The sequence below is a fragment of the Apus apus genome, chromosome 11, assembly GCF_020740795.1.
Source record: "Apus apus isolate bApuApu2 chromosome 11, bApuApu2.pri.cur, whole genome shotgun sequence".
NCBI classification, from domain to species: domain Eukaryota; kingdom Metazoa; phylum Chordata; class Aves; order Apodiformes; family Apodidae; genus Apus; species Apus apus.
The window spans coordinates 13,870,001-13,884,952 of NC_067292.1; the positions used below are offsets into that span (position 1 = coordinate 13,870,001).

General features: G+C 44.8%; 1 protein-coding gene across 4 annotated transcripts in view; it reads right to left on the reverse strand.

Annotated features, from left to right (window-relative positions):
- Positions 1-14,952, reverse strand: part of ZNF423 (zinc finger protein 423) — a 920,137-nt gene that overhangs the window by 833,309 nt on the left and 71,876 nt on the right. The gene's annotated exons all lie outside the window — the stretch shown is intronic.

The following is a 14,952-nucleotide window of genomic DNA, read 5'->3' on the forward strand; positions in this document are numbered from 1 at the left end:
CTTTTTGATCACGTCCCCTGCCCCCCAAACAGAGCAATGCTCTTTGGAAAGGAACAAAATCTCCCAAGTTGCTTTTAGCTAAGAGTGAGGGGCATTTTCTGAGGGATGTGGAGCATATTCCAGATGGACTGTATTGTCCTTCTATCAGATCCTGTTGGAAAAACTGGGACTTCCAAGGAGGACAATCAGCTAGAGTGTAAGTAAACAAACATATAAAAAGGGGGAGAAAGTAAAATAAGTTTTGGAAATCTACTGCTGAGAATGAAAAAGTAAACTATGCACACAGTCATGCCAATGAAACAAAGAATAACTAATCATAAAATACAGTTTTCTACCCAAATATGTCAAAATCATTACAAAAAGCCAATGCCTGCCACTTGCCAGTTCCAATCTCCTCATACTTTTTTCACAAACAGGTAAACTGAGGCCCCTTGAATGTGAGAGACTTTCCCAGGCTCATACACAGGCTCATCCATTGCTCAGGGCACCACCTTCCTGAAGTCTCTGGGCTGGGTAACATTGCCAATCCACCAGGTATTTTGTCCTATAAATAACTCAGTATTACACATTGTCACAAGGCATCACCCTGCACGCTGAGGTCAGCTTCATTATCTCAAGGTCTGTGCATCAGCAGCTGCCATACCAGCTCAAAAGATGCACTAAATCTCTCCTCACTGCCTCTTTGTTCAATGGCCATTTCTTTCTCAGGGGCAGCCTTAAAGCAGACTGGAAAGTATAAGAATTAAACCAAAGCGTTTCAGCTGTTCCCTTTTTTCTTGCTGTCAAGAAATTATATTTAGATTTTATGCAAAAAATGGCAAAATAACTGGAAATGACCAAAACGTCAGCAGTGCATCTGCAGCCCCAATAATTGCTAGCACAGATTCAGTGTGGGGCATGGAGGAAAGTTTGTGTCCCATGCCCATTTGCTACAAAGGGACACCACCACTGCATCAGAAAGAGTGTCTGCAAGGAGCTCTGCCCACATCCAAACCAGCTTTAACTTGGTTTGTGGTAGCAGTGAAGTCCCAGCAGCCAAGGTACCAATGCAGACTGTTAGTCCCTCCGGGGGGAATCCCAGATGGTGACTTGGGGACCTGCTTGAGCTGAGGAGCACTCAGCAGCACCCTCACTGTGCCCATCACCCGCTTACTCAGACACACAGACCCACCTTGCAGTGCCATCCCTGACTGTGCTACTGGTGTATCCCAAACACTAATGTCACAGACAAGCTGGCTGTGTGGTAACACATTCAGCTCTGTTAACTTGTACTGCTGTCATGAATTCAGAGCCAGCCAACTGAAACATTAATGATCTGGTAAGCTATGAGAAAGAACCAACTCAGAGTGAAGTCTACAGCACAATTACTTGACTGTTCAGGATGAACATCCACAGTTCCTCAAGAATTCAGCAGGAGGTGAAGGGTTTTGCACTTTTGTAATTCAAGTATATAATTAAGAATAAAAGTATAGAAAGGAACAAGCTCCCATATCCAGCACTCCATCTGAAAAATATGAAAGCAATATCCTATAGTAGAAGAAATTCACTGGCTGCAAAAACGTACAAAAAGAGTATTCAGATGAGCCACTACACTCACTATCTGGTAATTCTTACAAGAACTGCAGAGGTGACTTGCCAGAGCAATTTCACCACAGACACCCAACCACACTTTCAGCTGAAAACCAGCCTTTCCGAAAAGTTTTCTAAGAAACGCTTGACTCCTTGCTCTGTATAGCACAAACAGCCACCAGATCCAAAAGCTTAAGTGCCAGAAAATGCTCCACTAGGTCACAGAGAGTGTTTTAAGTAAGAGCTTCAAACCAGCCTCCAGAACCACACTCATATTCATAGGAGGTGCTAGAGAACACAGCTCTGTGAAATTTGGCAACACAGCTTCAGTGGCAGGAACAGGGAGGTTAGCTTTGGCTCACACGAGAGCCTCCACCCTGTAGTTTGCTTTGAACAGTTTTAATGGAAAACTCAAAGTGAGATTCAGCTGCAGCCATCAGTTTTTATCAAAGGTTGGTCAAACTCAAAAGATATTTGATTTCTCTGTGTATAACGTTGGAGTGGGAATACATTTCTCCTTGGAACAGACTCTGCATTTTGAATTATCTTTGGAACAGGAGGCACCTGGGAGCCCTACAATTATTTTACATGTATGCAACGCACAGAGGCAAGCAAAACATCAGTGTGGTGGAAGATGGGGTGAATATCTAAGTGTGTCATGTAATTTGTCATACTGGGCAGCAGACGAGCCTGTCCACTTTACTACTTCCAGAGGAACAGCTAGTCACTCCTCCCACCTATTTGCAGCAGCAAAATGAGAAAATGCAGCTCTTCAGCTTGAATAGATGTTTATCTCATTCAAAGAATCTAAGGATGCCTCTGGAGGAGTTACAATGCCCAGATCATTATAGCTTTGCCTCTTAACATGATGTATTTTGGAAAATCTGCAGCCCCAGAACATGAGGAGAAGGAGGTAAATCACAAGGTTCTTCTTATTCCAAAATGTGGTATGAGGAAGGAGAGAGAAAGTCCACTTGAGGATGGCAAAGGGTAAGCAGGACAGCCAGCCCCCCTTTTGCCAAGCATGCAAGCAAGGTCGCTGCCTGCCCTTCCAGGATCTGGCAACACACCAAAAGAAGAGGTGGTTAAGACCACTAAGACTTTTCACCACCCAGAAGATCCATTGATGTTACAGGGAGAGTTCCCTGCCTTCTAAAAAACCAAGAATATCTTGCCAAAATTCACTTCAAGTTTTCTGTTCCCCGTAAAACCAGAGAACATAGACTTAGCTTTCCGCTTCTGCAGACTACACTGAAAATGTCAGAACCCAGGACAAGCTAGCTTATAAATAATTGCAAAGCCTCTCCTGAAAAAGGTTGAGAGAGAGGCGGGATGAAAGCTCCTAGACAGGAAAGCTGGGACTGCCAAGGAGCAGAACAGAATAAGGGCAAGGACAGCGTGTGATATCTCAGCTCCATCTGTATGCAGAAATGAAAGGCATTGAGGAAAATATCAGTGTGGGTTATGGCAGGCATTCCCAGGTGTGGGAAATCCTTGGGGAAGAGCACCATCAACAGAAAATACAGCAGACCTTATAAGAGACAGCTGACGTGGCAGATCCTACAAAAGCTTGTCTGCAGTATCTGAACATCTTTTGTTCTCTAGCCTCATTCTTTCACCTGGGAGCTCACAGATGAAAAGACCTGAGAGATGTTCCTGTCACAGGAGACTTTTCCTCAAAAGGCTCCTTAAAAAGGAGGAGGGACCAGGGTAATGCAGGGTCCACTACAGGGGATGCATGGCAGAGGAAGCTTTACCCATCTAATAACAACTCTCCTGCATTTCTGGAAATTCTCCCTAACCCTATCCCCTTGCTACCTGCAGAGTGGTAACAAAGCCAACATTGTCCATCAAGTCTCAATCTGAAGTGACTCATTTATTCTCAGGAGCTTTGTGTTCATTTTTTTCAGGTTGGCATCCTAAGAAAACAAGGCTTGTGTGACCATATTGCCTGTCATATGTCTTAACTGTTTGTCCCTTCCTATTAACTTTTGAATCACACCAGACTGGGGATAAAGGACTCTGAGCGAAATTGAGTTTCTGTTATAGAAATTGAGTTTCTCTAAGATTGGTGAACCTACCTTTGATTAGGTAGGACAGAGCCCCCAGTTCTTGTCTCTGCTGAGAGAAAGGCTATGAGCAGAGTCAGAACTTTTCTCCGCTCTTGGGTCTGTCCTAGGCAATCAGCCCACCCGTGCCACCCGCCGACCAGCACAGCTAGTGCTGCTTTGTGTCCTGCTTGTAGCAGAGGATGGGAAAGGGAGATGAGGATACTCCGTGGGGAATGGGGTCGGGCGGGAGGCTGAGCTGGAATGTGATAGAGAAATGCAACATCATAGCAAGTCTGGCCTCATACATAAGAAAACTTGTTTTTTTCTGCCAAATTGCCTGTAACTTCATGATACGTCATCGAGGACAAATGCCAATATTTCTCAAGCACTCACTGAATCCAGTCCATAGCCACACACAAAAGCAGTCAGAGTTCACCCATTAGATTTGTTGCTATGACTTCTTCCCTTTTGCTTTAGTATGGCAAGCAATAAAAAGTCACAGTGAAGCCACTTTCTCTCCTAATGTCACCACTTTCTAGGTCTGCACGATTAAGGCGGGTTTCTTGAAACAAGGAGGAAGCGTGTGCTGAATCAAGCACGAGCACTCTGGAAACAGTGCTCCCATAAGACTGCAAGGCTTGGCTCTCCAGTGGGTTTGTGACATTGGTAAAAAGCAGCTCTCCACCCCAAGTGTATTCTGCAGGGGCATTTTCCAATATCTACTGACCAAACTATCGATTTTTAAGGAAAAGTCAAAGAAAAAAAAAAGTTCTTTTCCTGTAGCACCACATGATAAATTTCATTCGTCCCATCCCAACTGCTTCTAGTGACAGTGCAGTGTTTGTCTGAATTTTTAACAGATGTTTCTAAGTACTCCTGACCACTTCTCTCTCCTGAGGGTTTCTGCAGTGGGATAGCTCTAGATAGTAATACAAACAAAGCTTGTAAGAGGCTCTCGGGGATAAATCTGTAGACACTGCATCTAGGTTGGGTGTGGGTATGGGTCCAAGCCTTATGAAACTTTGTAAATATCCTCTGAAGACTAGCAAGCTGGACTGACCCTGCCTGCAGATGTTTTTGAGATTACCAGCCCCATAGTGAAGAGCAAGACAGCTTACAGATAACTGCAACACTCCTGAAATAGCCCAGGATCAGGGTTTCAGCTGAAAGCAGGAATATACTGGAGCAGAACAGAGTAATGCGAAGGATGATGTGTGATGGTGTAACTCCATTTCAATGTAAAATACCAAAGATGCTGCAAAGGGGATCAGTCTGGGCTGAGGCAGAGTTTCCCAGATGTCAGGTTACCCTTGGGAACGAGCGCACTGGATTGAACTGACAGGTGTGAAGGTACTCATGCAGTCAGAACATAAACTGCTTTAAAAAATAAAATCTGTGCTTTCATTTTAAAAGAAAATCAGTATCTTGTACTAATGCCTGGCAGGGAGGCAGTGACATCTGCCTGAGTTTGTACATGGCCTGAAACAATCAGCTAAAACATGAACTGTTGTTGCCACCCTTATGGCTGCTAGTTTACATTATCAAAATGAAACCGTTGCTATTTCATACCAAAACGAAATCTATGAAAGCCATTGTCAGTGTTTCACAGCAGCTGAAACTGTTTTTTTAAAAGGTCAGTCTACTAGCTGGAGAATGAAAACAAGCAAGGCAGCTGTGCCAGCCCTTAGGATGTGGCTGCATCCTGCAGTTTGGTTTTGCATTCCCTTAAATGTCGGGCAAGCAGCAGCAGCGAGGTCCCAGCGGAGCCCGCCTGCCCTGCCTGCCGTGGGGGGACAGACGGGTGGCTCCGCTGCTGGGGGGGCAGAGAGTGGGGCCCTGGGGTGAGCCCACCCGGGGCCCCCAGGCACACCCCCCACCACAGCTTGCTGCACCTACTTCTTGCTGGGGCAGAGAAAGGGATGGCTGCAGAGGACACTGCTTTTTTCAGCCTCATTCAGCCTCGCGGCGGCTGTGTCATTCACAACAATACCACAGCCCTCCCCCCTCCAAAAACCCATTAAGAACCCCAGGCCCAGACCCCCTTCCCCATAAATAGCACAGCACAGCTCCCAACACCCCCACTGTCAGCACAGACCAAGTGTTCGCTGTCATCCTCTGTGCTAGCATTTCTGTTAACCCTTTTGTAAGATCGTTTGACTCAGTTTCAGAATCCCTCACTCTGAAAAACACTTGTTAAATACGGGCCCTGACTGCTCCGTGAAGTGATAGCTTGGTAGTCATAACCCACAAGATATATTTAGCTTCACAAACTCATCATCAATGGATTTTGAAAGCATTGTAGCCAACAGACTGGAAACCACATGCAATACAAACACATAATAGAACTTTTAATGTGCAAAGAGACTAAACAAAAAGATCCTTGACCTCCTTGCTTTCCCTTGCATACCATTATCCCCAGCGAGACAGCAAATGGAATGACGTGGAGAGCAACAGCTACCATCAAGCAACTTTGGAAGCCAATTTCTAGAGTAGTTAAGCAGTTAATGGCGTTAATCAGAATGATAACTTATTAAACTCTACATTTATGCAAGTAGCATTTTGGCGTATCACACGGAGACCTGAGTAGCAGAGCTCACCAGAAAAAGGTCCCAACATCTTTTTACATTTGCTATTTTCCTTTTTTTAATACCATGTAAAATAGTGTCTGTGAGGGTTGGCACATCAGGCAAACCACATTTAAATAAAAAGCTGTAGTCACAAATTAATCTCCATCACCCCAAATAGATTAATGAATAAATTGTTTCATTCTTAACCTTTACAAAGCAGGGATTAATCTCTACAGCTAAATCCAATATCTGTTTTTATCTTTTTAACAAGAAGTTGACATTTCTTACACACCTTCCTAAAACAGGCAACATTTGCTGGACAAAAAAAAAAAAAATAGCAGATAACTCTAACTCTCTGCATGCTACAGTAGCTAGGGTATCCATAGCACAAAAATACAAAGCAACGGAGTAGTTTATGACTATGACAGGAAAGGACATTATCTGCACGTGATGAGATTAATCAGGAAAACTGCAGCCTAGGGAAGACAGAACTTAGACCAACCTTAGTTTTGTTGGGTTTTTTTGCAAAAGAAATATCTGGCAACTTTTTGGCTCTAGGTCGCATATAAATTCAACAAGAATGGTAGAAGTAGGGAACTGGATAAACAGCTATGGATTGCACTTTTAATGGCTTTCGAGATGTAAAAAGAATATCAAAACGGGCTTATGCTCATCCTTTCCCCTTCATTGGTGCTGCTGTTTAATAGAATTAAATTCTGCACAGAATTTTATGCATTCATTTAGTTCATTCTCTGTCTTTGGGAAAATGAGGTGGAAACCACCTGCTGCAGGATGTTGTGCAAAATGCGTAGTTCATCAACAGAAATTGTACCTCTATTTTAAAAATCAATAATACTGCTTACACACAAGCCCTAACTGCTGGTTTATTGATGTATATTAAAATATACTTGTATCTGGATACTTTCTCTTTCTTTGTGCAAAGCCTGCAACACAGAATGTTAAAATATCTCCGGAAAAAATAATTGGTCTTTTTTCTGCCCTTTGGGTACAAATTTCTGTTTTTAAATGAATGTGCAGGTTTCCTGTTGCTACATGAAGCCTTCTTTTCAAAATACCATCACTGGCTAATTCTAAGTTTAACTAAAACAGAATGTTTTAAATTACAAACACTTCTCTCTTTTCACAGCATATCTTTAATGTGAGTGCTGCCCATTAGGAGAAGAAGGACTTAAAAAGAAATAAATAATTCAAAGTTTTACAGCAACTCTATGGAGTCAACTTATGCAAGCACCGAAACCTTTCCAGGGAAAACAGGATTCTCCCCACCTCCCTCTGGCTTTTCTCCCTCCTGAATGCCTCGGCCTTCACTCAACCAAAGGAAATGAAAGACAGACTGAGACAACAGCATCACGTGGGTGAAGGTCAGATTGATTTTCAGCTGTGTGGTGCAGTTTTATCACCCTCAGGACAAAAGTTAAGCCTTTCATTTTTTTTTCATGTCTGCTTTAACAGAGCAACTTGTTTTTTCCTGAAATTTTGGTTGGGCTCCATACCACCAGAATTATCAAGGATAGCCTAATTTAAAACATTTGTGGAGATCTTCCTCTGAGTGAAATCCAGAGCAGCCCACACACCACAACATTTCTATCTGTGAGTTTCCTCTATTCCCTGTGTACAAATAGTGACTCCTTGAAACTACAGAAGTTTCTGCAGTGACATTTGCTGGCAGCAAAAGACTGGGCTGCAGCTGCTGGCTGTTCAGCAATGATCCTGGGCATGGGGTGAAGTGCATTTGCTACCTCTAAAGGGGCAAGTTCACAAATTGTTTCTTCTCCCCATCCTCCTTCCCTCCCTCCCTCCCTCTTCCTGCTGCTTGGAGTGGCCAGACTCTTCAAGAGCTGAGCCTCCCGCCTCTCACTTGGTGATCCAGACATGCAGGGCCAATTACTGTAGCAGCCTCTGAAAAAGCAGACAGTTTTGCTAACTCAGACTGCACTTCTCCCAACTCCAGTGCCACTTACAAAATCACTGCCCGAAAGATGCTCTAAGGATCAGCTCTCCTCATTTCTCTTTTCATAAAGATTGATGAACCCCCAAAGTAATGGCATTATTTTCAATACAGCAAATTTTAGCTAGTTAGGTCTTCAAAATTGAATTAACATAAAATGAACCATTTTGTACACCATAGATATGTATGTGTATACCTAGTTATTGAGAGTTCATCCTCCATAATCTACTTTACTTCTATGTACCAGAGGCTCTGGTCAGAACGAAACCCAGTTACATGGGGTACCATTAAAACTCCTAACGGAACACAATTCCTACAGGAAACAGCTCTTGTAAACCATGGCAAGTGCCTGAAAGACATAAAGGAGTAGAAAAGGGCTGCAAGGTGAGATCAAGCAGTTATCCAGGCTGGATCTGGATGCGGTCTGAATGCAAATTAAATAATTTCCTACATTTTGTGAGGAAAGATTTGACTGACACACATCTTCAGCTCGTCTGAACCTAGCTGAGTCTGATTTCCTGCAGCACCTTGAAGAGATCTGCAAATGCTGGTCCCCACAAAACAGTTGAAGGAAGGCTCTGCATGTGTTTGGAGCCCCAAGGAAGAGCCATCTCTGGGACAATGGACAAAACTGCAGCTGAGAATAAAGGAGAAAACAGTAACACAGAAAGGTGGAACTTCAATGTATAAACTGTGCAGTGACTCAGTTGCACATCAGGCCAGGAAAGGGTAAATGCCAACACAGCATCAGGGAAAAGACTGCAGTGAGCAAGATGTAAAATGGTGGCAGTCCAGAAAGGAGCAAGCAAGGAAACGGCCTTCAAGAAGGGAGCCCACCAAGACACCAGCACACAACAGGGAGAGGGAAGGGAGCAGAGTGGGCATCCCAAGGAAACAACCTGAAGAGCTCACAAAGTCCCATATGATCACTGTAAATGTTAAACTGTCCTAGAGGCATGCTGAATTCCTGCTGGTTTTGGCTTGCTTTATTGATGCAGAGTGAACAATGCAATTCAAATCTGCTTAGACTACTCTTGGAGTAAATCACCCGCATTCAGTTCTACCCAGAGAAAATGAATGCAGGTGTGTATATGTATATTTCTGTAGACTGTGAGGTCATAAAGGGAATTTATTCTACTTCTGTCTTTACAAATTTCCTAATGAATAATTAGTAGATGTAGATTTCTAAAATGACCATTTAATATAAATTATATCAAATCTCATTTCTTTTAAGAGATATCATTAAGTACAAAGTCTGCATGAGTGAACTGAGTTCACTGTAGAGGAAATGACTGGGAATTATGTTCAAAAATCTATTCAAATGTTTAATGTAACAGATTCCCTGGAGAAGAGAAAAGCGATGGGCTTCTTCAGCCCTTTCCTTACATCCTCCTCAGCAAGGCTAACAGTAATTGAGTAGCAACATAAAGAGGAGCCAAGAAGTCTTTCACCTTTATGCTGAGAAAGATTTTCAAGGAAGACTAAAGAAGAGATGGGCCCACATGCCAAAAAAAAAAAGGTGCCTTCAAGAACTCACCCCCACAGTTACAGTTACAGGTGTCACCAGCAACAAACCCATCTGGATTAAAAACCTCGGCTCTTCCACCAATTTCATGCATGTCATTAGGCAAATGGGTGAAGCCATAGTCACACTCATTTTCATCCAAAATAACTCAGGCCATTAAAGGGGAAGGTCTTGAATTCTCCCCCAGACCTTGACCTCTTGTCACCCTCATGTTGACATAAGGCTTATGCAGCTCCATAGAGCACCAGATCCAGAAGCTGTGCAGACTAAAAATTAATCCTTTTAGTTGTCAGCAATGTCAGCTCCCAAAGACAACACAAACCTTGCACCAGCATAAGGTAGGAGATGGAAGGAAGGAATGCCCCTTCCAGTACCAGTCAAAACTACAGCCAAATTACAGTGACAACTTCTTAATTGCATGATAAAAATAAAAATAGACCTTCCCTGTGTCAGAAAGGAGTTGCTAGTCTAAATGTTTCAAGACTACAAAGTGCTCAAATGCCTTAGGAAGTATTTAAAATGAAGAATCCAAGTGCCTTGAAATCCCCAAATCCGTTTTTCCTTAGCTAAGACAATGAAAGCTGGTTCTAACTAGAATTTTGAATAACATCACTTATATTTAATACACATTATTTAACTTAAATTTCTACTTAATACATTTCCAACAATTTTTAATTGAATATGAAATTATAAAAATCTATTTTTAAATTCACTTTACTACTTTAAAAGCCTTTTCAAATTACTTATACGAAACAGCATTCAAAAGGTACATACTTGTTGACAAAGCTTGGAAAGAAGTCAGAAGCTGCTTAGACCTCTGGTGGAGGTCTTCTGATGTGCAAACCCAGCATGGAGAGCAAGAGCCGCTCCAGCAGGTACAGGGAAAATATTTCCCTTACTCCATTTATTTGCCTGGTTCAGTCCAATAATGAGTTTGTTCAGAATAGAGAAACCATTTGGCAGACAATCACCAAATTGCTTCCTGCCAGCCCACAGTCAAGAAAGGAGCAAGAGCCCTATGGAGGATGCAGGCACTTGGTTGAGGTTGTCCACTGGAGGCCACAAGCCTTGGTGGATCCATCCTGCTTGCAAGGGACCACCGTGGTGCATGGGTGCAGGCTGCTGGCCAGCACAGAGGACATCACACAGCCCTTCCTTCAGTCAGCCTTTGAGGCAGGCTCAGCCCTGGGTTCCTGGACCCAGAGGCCACCCAGAGATGCTCCAGCGAGTGCTCCCAAAGCCAGCCAGCTGAAGAGGACCGACCCATGCTGGCATGTTTCCCTAAATCCAGCCAGCACCAGGGGGTGGAAGCTGCTTTCTGGCTTCCCCAAGCCTGGAGCACAGTTAATAACATGCCAGCTGTATCTGCAGACAAGCCAAGTTTAATGAGGCTACAACAAAAGCATTCAAATATGCACTACAGAACTTCTGTGGGGATCTTTTTCTAGAACTTGTTTTTAGAAAAAATGAAAAATAGAAATTCTTGACCATGTTTGTATATACATGTCCTTTCTTTTTCATTGATTAAAAAAAAATTATATTCTACACTTTTAAAGAAATCAACATTAGAAAGACTCTTTTAATTCCACTGCTTCCAACAGCAAAATTATGTTGTGTGATGAGTGCTTGAAGTGCACTGCTGGCTGCTTTTTTCTTAATAAATATTGAAGTCTTAATTGTTTTTCTCCTACACAGCCAGGTATCACCTTTCTGTCTGCCAGGTCTTCACACCAGAACAAATTCTATCCCTCACCTCCTGCTTGGGAACCAGCACAGACACACAAATGTGACCACATTTCTAGCACTGGTGATGAAGATCCCTTGCCCACTCCTGTCCTATCAGCCATGATTTACCATGTGCCTCAGGCTCTGACTCTGGATCAAGATACAGGAGATGAGCAAAAGGATTGCAAATATAGATTTGGAGCCAGTGGAGGGGGCAACAAAAGAAGTCTGCTCTGACGTGACTGGGTGGAGAAGGTGGAAAAGGGGCAATTGCTCACTGTCTCCTCCACCAAAAGAACTGGACAGCGTCAAAGGAAAGCATATGACAAAGCTGAAGCGAAAAAAAGGGGATACTTTTCCCAATACATAACTGAAGTCTGGGGCTCCACCATGGGAAACGCTAAACGCATACCTTGCCTCAAGAAGAAACTTCAAAATGGAAATTCATGAAAGAAGCTTATCTGAGGAATTGTAACAAAAAGCACCAAGAAGTGCCCAGATAGTTTTGCTGAAAGCTAGGAAAATATTCTAGGGATGTGGCGCTACAGGACCATCAGGCTGGTTCAGTACAGCCATCCTTATGTACAGACTATGTACCCAGTGGTCTGCTAAGGGACAGGGGAAGAAATTAAGCAAAAAGGCAGACTTTGAGTACACCTCTTGTTCACTGCTCACATCTGCATCTTGAAGATCCTGACAGCTCTGAATCTGCCAAGGCTGTTGATATGGCCAGCATGGCTTTGTCCCTCAGCAACACACAGGAAAGCAGTGCACGCCCTTCAGCAGCACCCGAGACACAAACAACCTACGCTCTTGTCCGCTTGAGACAGGACAACCCCAGCGCTTCCTCCACTGAGCTCTCCAAGGCATTATTAAAGGCCAGTTTTATAACACACACCCATCTGTTGTAGTCTCTAGGCTACCCTCACTGCATTTCTGAATTGAGCTTCACATATTGGGTTTTGTCTACAACCCCCTGAATGCTGCGACCTGCTTTTGGCAGCAGTGATCCTCCTTCCTGCGAGCACAGCTGCCCTTGCAGCACTCGGCAGGCTCCAGCCCTAGAAGGAGCTGTTCCACTGCAACTCCTCCCTCCTCTTTTGCTTTGAAAAATCATTTATCATTTACTTAGATTTCTATCATGCTCTGAAACAAACCTGCCCTGAGCAGACCCACACAATACTCCCTCTGCTGTAAAACGGCAGTGGATTACCCTTTGCAAACAGAAATCCCAAGTGGGAGGAGAAGGGGAGGTGGAGCTTGCCCCCCCCAGCCTAATGCTCCTGCAGAGTTGTGTGAGCCCTGGGGTGGTGCAGGGGGCAGCCAGGCAAGCTCCAGCTCCCAAACACAGGTCCTGCTGCACATGGGGGCTCTCCTGGCTGGCACCCAGCAGCTAGCTCTTGCTTTACAGCATTTGGGGTGCTTTGGTCTTTATTCATCTCCCCATTTCTGCTGCAGCAATGTATTAGGAGGCCAGAGCGGCTTTTCAGACAGCCAAGTACCAAACTGTTCAAGACTTCAAAAGGACACATGCTTTCTTTAAGAAATACATGTTAGTTTAAGAACAAATGTGTTTAAAACATGCTCTCACTTTCTCTTCTATCCGTTTTCGTGCATACCTGTGCTTACTTTGCAGACTACTTTTTGAACTAGATAAAAGTAGATAAAAGAACTCAATTAAAGTAGCAAGAATGAAACAGTCCCTTGCTAATACAAGCACACTAGCGTGTCATCCGCAGCTCCTCAGTGGGCCATGTGTTTAAAAATGACAGGGAAAACATTCTTCCTGTGTGAAAAGCATATACCGCTCGAGGAAAGACATCCTCATTGCTAAGGAACGTTTGTGCAGCCTCAGACCGCACAGCCCGGCCACGCATGATGACTGCTGGCTACGTGGAGGCTGAGAAAGGGGTAGAGACAGCTCATTACCTCCCCTCCTACCAGAGGTTTGGGTCCTATGCAGCCACACGCCGGGCAGCCGTGCTGGCAGCGCTCCTATCTGCACAGGCAGCGCCTGGTGCTGCCTCCCTCGCCGCCGCCCCCGGGGGACCCGGCACAAAGGTGGCCGCGGTGATTTGCGGGGGCGGCGCCCGCGCTCTGGCAGGTTCTTATCGGCGAGCGCACTGCCCGGGAGCTGCCGCGGGCCCCGCTGCAGGAGCCCCTCCGCCAGGCCACAAAGCAAATCCCGAGCTGGGTGTTTATGGCAAGCAGGCATTGTTCTAAATTCATGTCACCCCCACTGCAGATCCTTACAGGCACCGGCGGGCCTCCAGCAGCCGAGAGACAGCCCAAGCCACGAGTGCTGAGGCTCCGCTCCCTGTGCCAGGGGCCACCTGCCCCGGCCGGAGCAGGGCAGCCCGGAGGTCTCACCTACCTTCACCTGCAGGATGACCCTCCGATCTGCCGGATAAGCAAGGCTGTAAGGGAGCACAACACTTTGCACAACTTTCACAAATGTAGGCAATACACTAAACGCTGCACTTGAAAGCACCTTCACGGGCAGCCCAAGACCCCGCCTGGGTGCGGGGCCAGCGCCGCGGCTCGGGACACAGGGCATGGGACGAGCTGCAAAATCACTGCACTGGCAAAGTGGCCTTATCTGTCACTAAATTTGCAGCTGTGCTTCTGTTTGACTTCAGATTCAAAACCAGGTACAGGAATATGCTTTATGTTCTACATGATAAATACACGTTTCACTGAGCACCTACGTGGAAAGCCAGGCAGCCCCACCACCTTATCAGCACACTCGTTTTCTGGTATGCATAGGCAGAAGTCCTGGGAAGAGCCTCCTCACGGGCTGGCTGGGAACCTCCAGGTAAACTTAAGGATCACCTGTGTGGTGACAGCAGTCAGGGCAGCTGGACCCTGGACCATCCAGCCAAGTGCACCCCTACAATGAGCTGGGGTTTCAGAGCTCTCAGCACCAACAGGCACAAATACAAACCTGTCCACCATGGCCAAGGCAGCTGCCCCTGCACCTGGATGGGGGACACCTGGGACAAGCTGAGGACAGGAGCCCATGCTCAGAACCCTCCCCATGATTGACAATACAAACACTGCCCTGGTGCCCATTTTCAGATCTAGACAGCAAGAACTGAGGGGTCCAGGGAAAATTCATGGGTATACAGTTTGTGGTATTACTGAGCTTTTCTGGTGCCAATTTTAAAGCACTGCTATGACCTCTGGAAAGAAGGAAAACTGCATTTCAGCATGACAATGTAGAAAAGAACAAAAAAATGGGAACTTGTTATTTTTTTTTTTAGCTTGAAACACTAGTCAGGTTAAGAGAAAGAGGCAGAATTCTGGCAAGGACAAGAGCACTCAGACTGAGCCACAACACAGTAATTAGGGCCAGTAGGTCATTAGAGCCACAGCTGTGTAAACTAGGTGTATAATTAAGTTTCCACACTGCTTTTTCACAACTGTATTTCAATTTCTTTTGTAGAGGATGATCAGTAATTCATTAATTTAAAGGAGCAACAACAGCAGCAGCAAAAAGACAGAAAATCTCTGACTTGCCAATCAGGTGCAGCAAAAGATTACAAT